This window comes from Furipterus horrens, unplaced genomic scaffold, assembly GCF_987537825.1.
Source record: "Furipterus horrens unplaced genomic scaffold, mFurHor1.1.pri manual_scaffold_1, whole genome shotgun sequence".
Taxonomy (NCBI): Eukaryota; Metazoa; Chordata; class Mammalia; order Chiroptera; family Furipteridae; genus Furipterus; species Furipterus horrens.
In genome coordinates, this window is record NW_028327171.1 from 124,067,034 (window position 1) to 124,077,878 (window position 10,845).

Genomic DNA, 10,845 nt, shown 5'->3' on the forward strand with positions numbered 1-10,845 from the left:
AGAATAAAGAGGGTTTAAGAGAACTGCAGGAAAACATGAGACTAAACAACATTAGAACCATAGAGATACAAGAAGGAGAAGAGGAGGAGCAAGGGATAGAAAACCTCTTTGAAAAAGTAATGACAGAAAATTTCCTAACCTGATGAGAAAAAAAGTCATACAAATCCAGGAAGCACAGAGGGTCCCAATAAAGATGAACCCAAAAGGCCTACTCCAAGGCACATCATAATTAAAATGGCAATATTCAAAGACAAAACAAAAATTCTAAAAGCAGCAAGAGAAAAACAGCAAATAACATCCAAGGGAGCTAACATAAGTCTATCAACTGATTTCTCAACAGAAACACCCCAAGCCAGAAGGGAATGGCAAAGAACAGTTCAAGCAATGAAAAACAAAGGCCTACAAACAAGACTACTCTACCCAGCAAGGCTCTCCTTCGAAATGAAAGGTGAAATAAGAAGTTTCTCAGACAAAGGAAGACTAAAAGAATACATCTCCACCAAACCAGCATTGCAAGAGATGCTAAAGGGAATGCTTTAAGAAAAAGAAGAAGAAAAAAGAGGGAGAGGAACACAGGTACAAAGGGAAATGGATAAATACCTGTCATTAATAACCTTAAATGTAAATGGATTAAATGCTCCAATTAAAATACATAGGGTAGTGGAATGGATATGAAAACATGACCCACATATATGCTATCTACAAGAAACACACCTCAAAACAAAAGATTTACAGACTGAAAGTGAAGAGATGGAAAAAAGTATTCCAAGCAAATAGACATGAAAAAAATTTGGGCTAACAATATTTATATCAGACAAAACGGATTTCACAACAAGGGCCATAAAAAGAGACAAAGAAGGACATTTCATAATACTTAAGGGAACAATCCATCAAGAAGATGTAACCCTGGTAAATATTTATGCACCCAACATAGGAGCACCCAAATATATAAGGAAAATACTAGAAGACTAAATAAGAATATCAACAGCAACACACTCATAGTAGGGAAATTTAACACTCCATTACTAACAATAGACAAGATCTTAAAGGCAAGAAACACCAAGGATATTGAGGCTTTGAACAACACACTAAACCAAATGGACTTAACTGATATATATAGAACTTTTCACCCCAAAGAAGCAAAATATACATTCTTTTCAAATGCACATGGGACATTTTCAAAGATAGACCACATGATAGGACACAAAACAAGCCTCAGCAAATTCAAGAAAATTGAAATTATATCAAGCACCTTTTCAGACCACAATGCCTTGAAACTAGAAATCAACATCAAGGGAAAAAAATCAAAGACATCCAAACTAATGGAGAATGAATAACATGATATTAAATAAAGAATGGGTTAACAATGACAAGGAAGAAATCAAGATGTTTATGGAAACTAATGCTAATGAACACGAACAGCCCAAAACTTATGGGACATAGCAAAAGCAGTCCTAAGAGAAAAGTTCATAGCAATACAGGCCTATCTGAAAAGGATAGAAGAATCTCAAATAAAAATCTAACCCTACAGCTACAAGAACTAGAACAACAAGAACAAACAAAGCCAATGGCGAGGAAAAGGAAGGAAATAATCATGATCAGAGCAGAATTAAATGACATAGAGACTAAACAAACAATTCAAAAGATCAATGAAACTAGGAGCTGGTTCTTTGAAAAAAATAAACAAAATTGACAAGCCTTAAGCCAGGCTCATCAAGAAAAAAAAGGGAGAGGACCCAAATAAACAAAATCAGAAATGAAAGAGGAGAAATCATGACTGATATTACAGTAATACAAAGGACTATAAGAAATTACTACAAACAACTGCATGGCAAGAAATTTGACAACCTAGAAGAAATGGACAAATTTCTAGAAATATAACCTTCCAAAACTGAATCAAGAAGAAGTAGAAAGTCTCAACAGACCAATAACAAAGAAGGACATTGAAACAGTAATCAAAAATCTCCCTGCACACAAAAGCCCTGGACCGGATGGCTTCACAGGCAAATTTTACAAAACATTTAGAGAAAAACTAACTCCTACGCTCCTCAAACTATTCCAAAAAATCCAAGAAGAAGGAAGACTCCCAAACTATTTCTATGAGGCCAGTATTACCCTAATTCCAAAATCAGGTCAAGACACAACAAAGAAAGAAAACTGCAGGTTAATATCACTGATGAACATAGATGCTAAAATCCTCAACAAAATATTGGCAAACAAGATCCAGCAACACATTATAAAGATCATACACCAGGACTTCCAGCCAAGATGGAGGTGTAGACAGACACGCTGCGTCCCTCTCCACAATTAAGAAGGAATACAACTACCTCAAAACTAGAAACAACCAGAAGTTCCAGAAAATCAAAGTGCATGGAAATCCAGCAAAGAAGGATATAATAAATACTCAACCAGACAGGTAGAAGAGGCAGAACCCGGGTAGAGAGGACAAGGGGTGGTGGTGGCAGCATCAACAACAGCAGCAGGCCAGAGGAAAGGGCAGTTACACATTTTAAAAAGTCAGGAGGGACACCTGGGGAGCATTCCAAGCTCCTCGCCAAAGCAGCTCACTGTCCCAGTACCAGGGAAAATCAAGCCTCATTGCTTTTGACTGTGAAAACCAGTAGGGGTTGAGATGGAGGCAGAAATTGCCAGTCTCTCAGCAGAATCCACTTGTTTAAAGGGCCCCCATAGTCCTAGAATGTCCGCAGACCCACCCACTCTGGGGACAGCCAGGGCAGCAGCTAGAGGGAAGCCAGTCTGGTGCAGAAGTGGGAGAGGTACCTGGAAAAGGGGCAAGTGCTGGGAAGCCGGCATTGTTCCCTCTCAGACCCCTCCCCCTCATATAGTGCCACAACGTGGTGAAACAGGTCGCCCTGTACTGACAGATCCCTAAGGCTCCGTCCCTTACAACATAGTAGGAATGACAGCTCTGCCTGGGACACGGAAGAAAACAAATACAGAAGACTTCTGGCCAAGATGGAGGCCTAGACTGACATGCTCCATCTCCCTCCACAACTAAGAAGGAATACAACTACCGCAAAACCAGCAATAACCAGAAGTTCCAGAAAATCAGTGGAAGTCCAACGTATGAAGTTATAAAGAAGTGGTGCTCATCTGGACAGGTAGGAGGAGCAAAGCTGGGGAGGAGAGGTCAAGCTGTGCTCTCCACAGCAGAGCAGTGACAGCGGCAGGACAGCGGTAAGCACAGGACCCATATATAAAGGGAGGCAAGAAACGCCTGGGGAGCACCCTGGCTGCAGACCAGACCCTTCAGCTTGCGATTCTGAAGCTGGGGAAGGCAGACCCCCATTGCCTTGGATTGTGAGGCCCAGTGGGGGTGGGGACAGAGGATGAGGCTCCCAGTCTCTCAGTGGGGATTGAATGGCAGAAACCCATCTTGGACCCCCACCCCCACAGAAAATGCCACAGCGTGGTGAGAAGGGTCGCAAGGTTCTGAGGAGTGCACAGGGCTCTGCCCCCTATAGTGTAGGAGGTGTGACAGCCCTGCTCAGGAAGCAAAGGTAAACACAAAACTGTTCAGGATGGCACAGATCACAATACAGATCCCAGTGATACCGCTGACCAGACAGCAAATTTCTAATCTAATGGCTCAGCAGATAGGAAATATTGCTGAGGCTCAGTTCAGAGCTTTGCTTATAAAAGTGCTGACAGACCTAACAGCAGATCTTAAACAAGACAGGGAAGAAATGAAGGCTAGTCCTGCCGAAATGAATGAAAACACATACAAAACTAGTGGTGAAGGTGAGAAAATCAGGGATCAAATCAACAAATCAGAACATAGGAAAGGAACAAACAGTCAAACAGTGAAGAAAAAGGAAACAAGAAGTGAGGAAAATGAGGAGAGGCTCAGAAACCTATGGGACAGCTATACGCGGGCTGATATCCAAATCACAGCGCTGCCAGAAAGTGAAGAAGAAGAACTAGAAATGGAAAAATCATGTGAAAAAATTATGAAGCAGAACTTCCCTAATGTGGGGAAGGAAACAGACTTACGGGTCCAGGAAGCACAGAGAGTTCCAAAAAACATTGGACCCAGGGAGAACCACACCAAGACACACTATAATCAAAATGTCAAAAATTAAGGATAAAGAGAGACTCTTAAAAGCAGCAGAAGAGAAGAAGAGAATTACATATAAAGGGGTCCAAATAAGACTGTCAGCTGATTTCTCAAAAGATACTCTGCAGACAAGAAGGGACTGGCAAGACATATTCAAAGTAATGAAAAGCAAAAACCTACAGACACGAATATTCTATCCAGCAAAGCTGTCATTCAGAATAGAAGGGCAGAGAAAGTGCTTCCAGGACAAAGTAAAACTGAAGGAGTTCATCAGATCCAAAACACTGTTATATGAAATGTTAAAGGGACTTGTTTAGGAGAAAGAGGATCAAAAGTATGAACATTAAAATGAAAACTGTATCACAACAACCAACAACAGAAGCTAGGGAATCAAAACAAAGGCAAACTAAGTAGGCAATAAGAGTGGGAAAAAAATTATAGGTATGAGGAACATTTTGGGGGGAGGTCAGTGGGAAGGAGGAAGGGGGAAAGGGGAAAGGGAGAGAGATGGTACAGGAATTAAGAAGCATAGTAGGAGGGAGTGGAGTAGATAGGAAGATGTTGAGAAGAACTATATGCACAACCAAGGGGCATGGACTAAGGGGGGGGACAACTGGAAGGAGGGATGTCACTGGGTGGAAGGGAGCAGAGGGAAGGAAATTGGGACAACTGTAACAGCATAATCAATAAAGCATATTTAAAACAACAACAACAAAAAGATCATACACCACTATTAAATGGGATTCATCCCAGGGATGCAGCAATGGTTTAATATTCGCAAAACAATAAATATAATACACCACCTAAACAAAATGAATGACAAAAATCACATGATTATATCAATAGATGCTTAAAAAGCATTTGATAAAATACAACACCCATTTATAATGAAAACATTCAGCAAAATGAGAATAGAGGGAGCATACCTCAACATAATTAAGGCAGTATACAAGAAAACTGAAGACAACATTATACTCAATGAACAAAAACTGAAAGCATTCCCCCTGAAGTCAGGAAGAAGACAAGGATGTCCACTATCTCCACTCCTATTCAACATACTGTTGGAATTTCTAGCCACAGCAATCAGACAAGAAAAAGAAAAAGGCATCCAAATTGTAAAAGAGGAAGTAAAACTGTCATTATTTGCAGATGACATGATAGTGTACATAGGAAAACTTATAGACTCCACTAAAAAACTACTCGACATAATAAGTGAATTTAGCAAAATAGCAGGGTGCAAAGCAAATATACAGAAATCTAAGGCATTTTTGTATACCACCAATAAAATATCAGAGATAGAAACTTTTAAAAAATCCCATTTACTATAGCAACAAGAAAAATAAAGTACTTACAAATAAACTTAACCAAAGAGACAAAAGACCTGTACTCAGAAAACTACATAACATTGAAGAAAGAAATTAAGAAAGATGCAAATATCATGTTCATTGATGGGAATAATCACCATCATTAAAATCTCCATACTACCCAAAGCAATTTTTAGATTTAATGCAATCCCGATTAAAATACCAATGACATATTTCACAGACCTAGAATAAATACTTCAAAAATTTATATGGAACCAAAAAGACACTGAAAAGCTAAAACAATCTTGAGACAGAAGAACACAGCAAGAGGAATCACATTACCAGACATCAAACTATACAACAAAGCCACTGTGATCAAAACAGTCTGGTACTGGCATAAGAACAGACATATAGATCAATGGAACAGAGTAGAGAGCCCAGGAGTAAACACAGGACTATATGGTCAACTAATATTTGATAAAGGATTAAGTAACATAAAATGAAGTGAGAAAAGCCTCTTCAACAAATGGTGCTGGGAGAACTGGACAGGGACATGCAAAAAAGTGAAACTAGACCACCAACTTACACCACACACCGGAATAAACTCAAGATGGATCAAAGACTAAATGTAAGCCGTGACACCATAAAAGTCCTAGAGGAAAACACAGACAAGAAAATTTCAGATATCCCACGTAGCAATATTTTCACCAATACATCTCCTAAGGCAAGAGAAATAAAGAAAAAAATAAACCAATGGGACTACATCAAACTAAAGAGTTTCTGCTCAGCAAAATAAAGCATTAGCAAGATGAAAAGGAAACCAATCATATGGGAAAACATATTTGCCAATGATACCTCAGACAAGGGATTGATTTCCAAAATAGATAAAGAACTTACATATCTCAACACCAAGAAGACAGACAGTCCAATTAAAAAATGGGCAAAAGTCCTGAACAAACAGTTCTCCAAGGGTGATACAGAGATGGTCCATAGACACATGAAAGAATGCTCAACATCACTAACCATCAGAGAGATGGAAATAAATACCACAATAAAATATCACTTTACACATGTCGAATGGCCATCGTCAAGAAATCAACGAACAACAAGTGCTGGCGACGATGCGGAGAAATGGGAACCCTACTGCACTGTTGGTGGGAATGCAGACTGGTGTAGCCACTATGGAAAACAGTATGGAATTACCTCAAAAAAGTAGAAATGGAACCGCCTTTTGAACCAGCAATTCCACTGCTAGGATTATACCCGAAGAATCCTAAAACCGCAATTCAAAAGAACTTATGCACCCCTATGTTCATAGCAGCGTTGTTTACATTAGCCAAGTCCTGGGAACAGCCTAAGTGCCCGTCTGTAGATGAGTGGATCAAAAAACTGGTACATTCACACAATGGAGTACTATGCAGCAGAAAGAAAGAAGGAACTTCTGCCATTTGTGACAACATGGATGGAACTAGAGAGAATTATGCTTAGTGAAGTAAGCCAAGCAATGAAAGAAAAATACCATATGATATGACCTAATACAGGAGACTAAGGAACAACTCAAACAAGTGAACTAAATTGAACAAGGAACAGAATAACAGTTATCAGGGGGAAGGAGGGGGGAGAAGGGGAATAAGTAAGTGAAGGGTTTAGTCAAAGAACATGTATAAATGACTCATGGACAACAAAGTGGGATATGACTGTGGTAGAACGGGTGGGCTGGGTGAGGGGAGCAATGTGGGGGGAATGGGGCCACCGTAATTGAAAAACAATAATAAAAAATAATAATAAAAATTATTTTAAAAGAGAAAAAAAGAATTAGTCAACAGAGGTTCAGAGACCTTAACTTGAATAAGGTCACTCAGCAACAGGCTAGAGCTAGGCTAATATCTAAGTTGATTAATGGCCAAATTCATGTTATTAAGCATCTAGAATTGAAATCAGTGGTAAAATAGGATGATAACATCAATGTGAATGTGGTTTATAAATTTTTAGGTTCTATAAAGAGCATTTAAGTGGCAGGTGTGAACATAGGGAAAATTATGTAAAAATATTAGTATATGGCACAATTTGACTCATAACAATATGTTCATGAAACTTCAAAGAGAGTCAGTAATTATTAATTAAATCTGAAGTTTCATTTGCTAGAAACTTATAAACAAATAATTTACAATAATATTTCCCAAATGAAAAGTGAGATACATAATGTGTGCATGTTGGATAAAAGAAGTATTTGATCCCTTATCTTAGTTAACATTGATCATTAACACTGATTATATGACAGTCCTCCAAATATAAGGTTGGTGCAAAAATAATGTCCGGTTTCAAGGTCTATTTTTAAAATAAAAAAGCCTATGATTACGAAAATATTTATTTGTTAACATAACCTCCTTTGCTTTATAAAGCCTCATTCCATCTGTCAACTAGCTTATAAATGCCATGCTTGTAAAATTATTTAGGTTTTGAAGCAAAACATGAATCCAACTCACTTTTAACCACTTCTCTTGATGTCAACCTAAGACCATCAAAATGGTTCTGTAGTCCCTGAAACAAGTGATAATCAGAAGGAGCAAGGTCAGGTGAATATGGAGGACGAAGCAGTATTTCCCAAGCAAGCTCTTTCAAGAAATTTTTGGTGAGTCAATCTGTGTGAGGACAAGCATTATTGTGATGGAAGATGACACCCTTTCTGTTGACTAAGGAGGGTTGCTTTTGGTTCAAAGCTGCTTTCAAATGATGAAGTTGTACACAGTAAATGTTAGCAGTAATTGTTTGATTGTTGTCTAACAGTTCGTAATGGATAATTCCTTCCATATCCCACCATACACTCAACATGATCTTCTTTGGAAGAAGTCCTCCTCTTGGTTTTTGAACTCTTCTTTCTCCTCTACTGATCCACAATCATCGACATTTAATGTCATGGTATAGGATCCACTTCTTAGCACCTGTAACAAGCCTACCTAAAAATGGTGCCTGAAGGTGTCGCAAAAGCAATGATTCACAACAAGCAACATGCTGTTGCAGACTCTCTGGAGACAGTTCACGTGCGACCCACTTTCCAACTACTGAAACCTTTCCAGTCCTTTTCAGTTGGTGTAACACAGTTCTATGGGCTACATTAAATTGTTCTGCAAGTTCCTTAGAGGTAACGGTGGGGTTTTCTGTGACAACAGCTTCCAACACTTCGGAATCAAGTTTTTTTGGATGACCCTCTTTTGGCTCATTTTTCAAACTGACATCCTCACTTCAGAAATGGGAAAACCACCTCCTGCAACTTCTCTCAGTCACAGCATCATCCCCATAAGTGCTCTGAATAGACTTTGCTGCTGTACTTGCATTGGCACCTTTATGAAACTCATAGAGTAAAACATTTCTAATGTAGTCTTTAGATGGGATGAACATGGATGCAAATATTGTGGATCGTTATGAACAATACTTTGATAATCTGAAAAAATAAGGTATAAATTAATCACTATTATATCAAAAAATTATGAGGCACAAATTTAATAAATACTATCTAAAACTTCCTTTTAACTAAGTCGGACATTACTTTTGCACCAACAAATAGCAAGTGAAGAATAGGAGAGGACAGAGACAAGAAAAATCCTGATTAGTTGTACAGAGACAGGTAATTTGTTGATCTAAAAAGAGGAACTCTTTTACATGCACTTCCTTTATACCACTATTTGTCCCCCAGGAACACTTCTACAATAACTAAGTTTATTTGAAAATCTGACTTTATACAGGCAAGCTCTCATACCAAAAGGACCAAACCTATAAACAGACTTATGGTGAACTGTTTATAAGGCCCTATGGGTGTTCTGGACCGCTCATGCCCCAACCAACCTGTGGGGTCTCACTCCCATAATTATTCCAAGTGATATGACACATGATATCAGGTGTCATATAGCTAGTGTTGTATAACAAACAAAGAAACAAAGCAAAACAAACAAACAAAAAAAACCACACACAAAATTTCAGAAGCTAAAACAACAAACTCTAATTTTTCACATTTCTGCAGGGCTCAGCAATGATCCAAACTGGGCTTGGCAGGACAGCTTTGAAGATCTCAGCTGGGATAAATGTTCGTGGGTCACAGCTGGCCTTTGCTGAAGTGACTCAGCTCTGCTCCATGTGTCTCACATCCTCCTCTGGAATCAGTGGGACTGGCCCAGGCATGCCCTCACAAGGATGGAAGCAGTACAAGACGAAAAGTGAAACTTGCAAAGGCTCTTGAGGTGCAGTCTCAGAACTAGCACACTACCTCTTCTGCCTCCTTCTATTGGCCAGAGTAAGTCCCAAAGTTGAGTTCAAAGTCAGAGTAGAAAAGCATTGCAGAGTTGTATGGCAATGGGCATAGATACAATAAGAAGATGGGAACAGTCCACCGCAGGCTCCAATCACACTGATCTGCCAAAGCCTTGGCTCTCCAGTTTGGCTGAAAAGAGGTTCTTTGATGACAATAACCATATCCATTTCATCATTTTATCTTCACAGTACTCTGCAAAGCATTAATAGGGTCTTCATTTTTTAGAGGATATCAAGGTTCAAAAAGATTAGTTAATAAAATTTCCAAAACTGCTTAAAATTGTCTGTCCTTTCACATTGTATAACCCTGGAAAACAGAACTCTTAACACCAGTATCAATTTCTAATGTGCTGTAACCATGACAGGACAGAACCAGTGCTTCATCAGTGGTCCAAATCCTCGCCACACATTGTCCTCATGATTGCACTGAGTGACAAGCTCCTGGGTTAGGTCACTGAGACTTGTATTCCATAGAAAGACAGACTTTGAGGAGAAGAACATATTTTGACTACAAAGCATTTTCTTTGCCTCCTGTCGATAGATTATATCACCAAATTTGAGGTTATACACTTAACATGAAGGCTCAAAAATGGGTTGGCAGCCTTTAGAAAGGGCAAAGCAAATTTTTCTTTCCTTTTGTTTTTCTTTTGGAAAGATGGGGTGGAGGAGTTGCAGTGACAGCTGCTTTTGGTGACCTCCAGCAAAACTGTGTCAGACTTGCAGGTCTTCCTGTGGAGGTAAAAGCCAGGATGGGTGCTAGAAGGTGGGAAGTGGGGGCTGTGACCATCTCTTCGGCAGAGATGCCATTGTGGCCTCCCCAAGGAAGGGTTGAGAAACTTTGGGAGGAGTTGAGGAGCAATGTCCAGGAACTTTAATTGTGGGACCAGACAGGAGGGAAGAGTCCTGGCCAGCTCCCCACATCCACAGCGCACCTCTACCTATGATCCACATCACATGCCACCTTGTTAGCACATCACATGCCACCTTGTTAGCACATCACATGCTGAATTCAGGAACTAAGTTTTAGTTAATATTAGTACTGGCACCTCCATTTGACAGTGCCATGCTAGGCATGGGAGATACTAAGATGAATTATACATGGTCCTTGACTTTCAAGAGCTCACAGAGCACTGGATACATCAGAAAAAGAAAGAAACA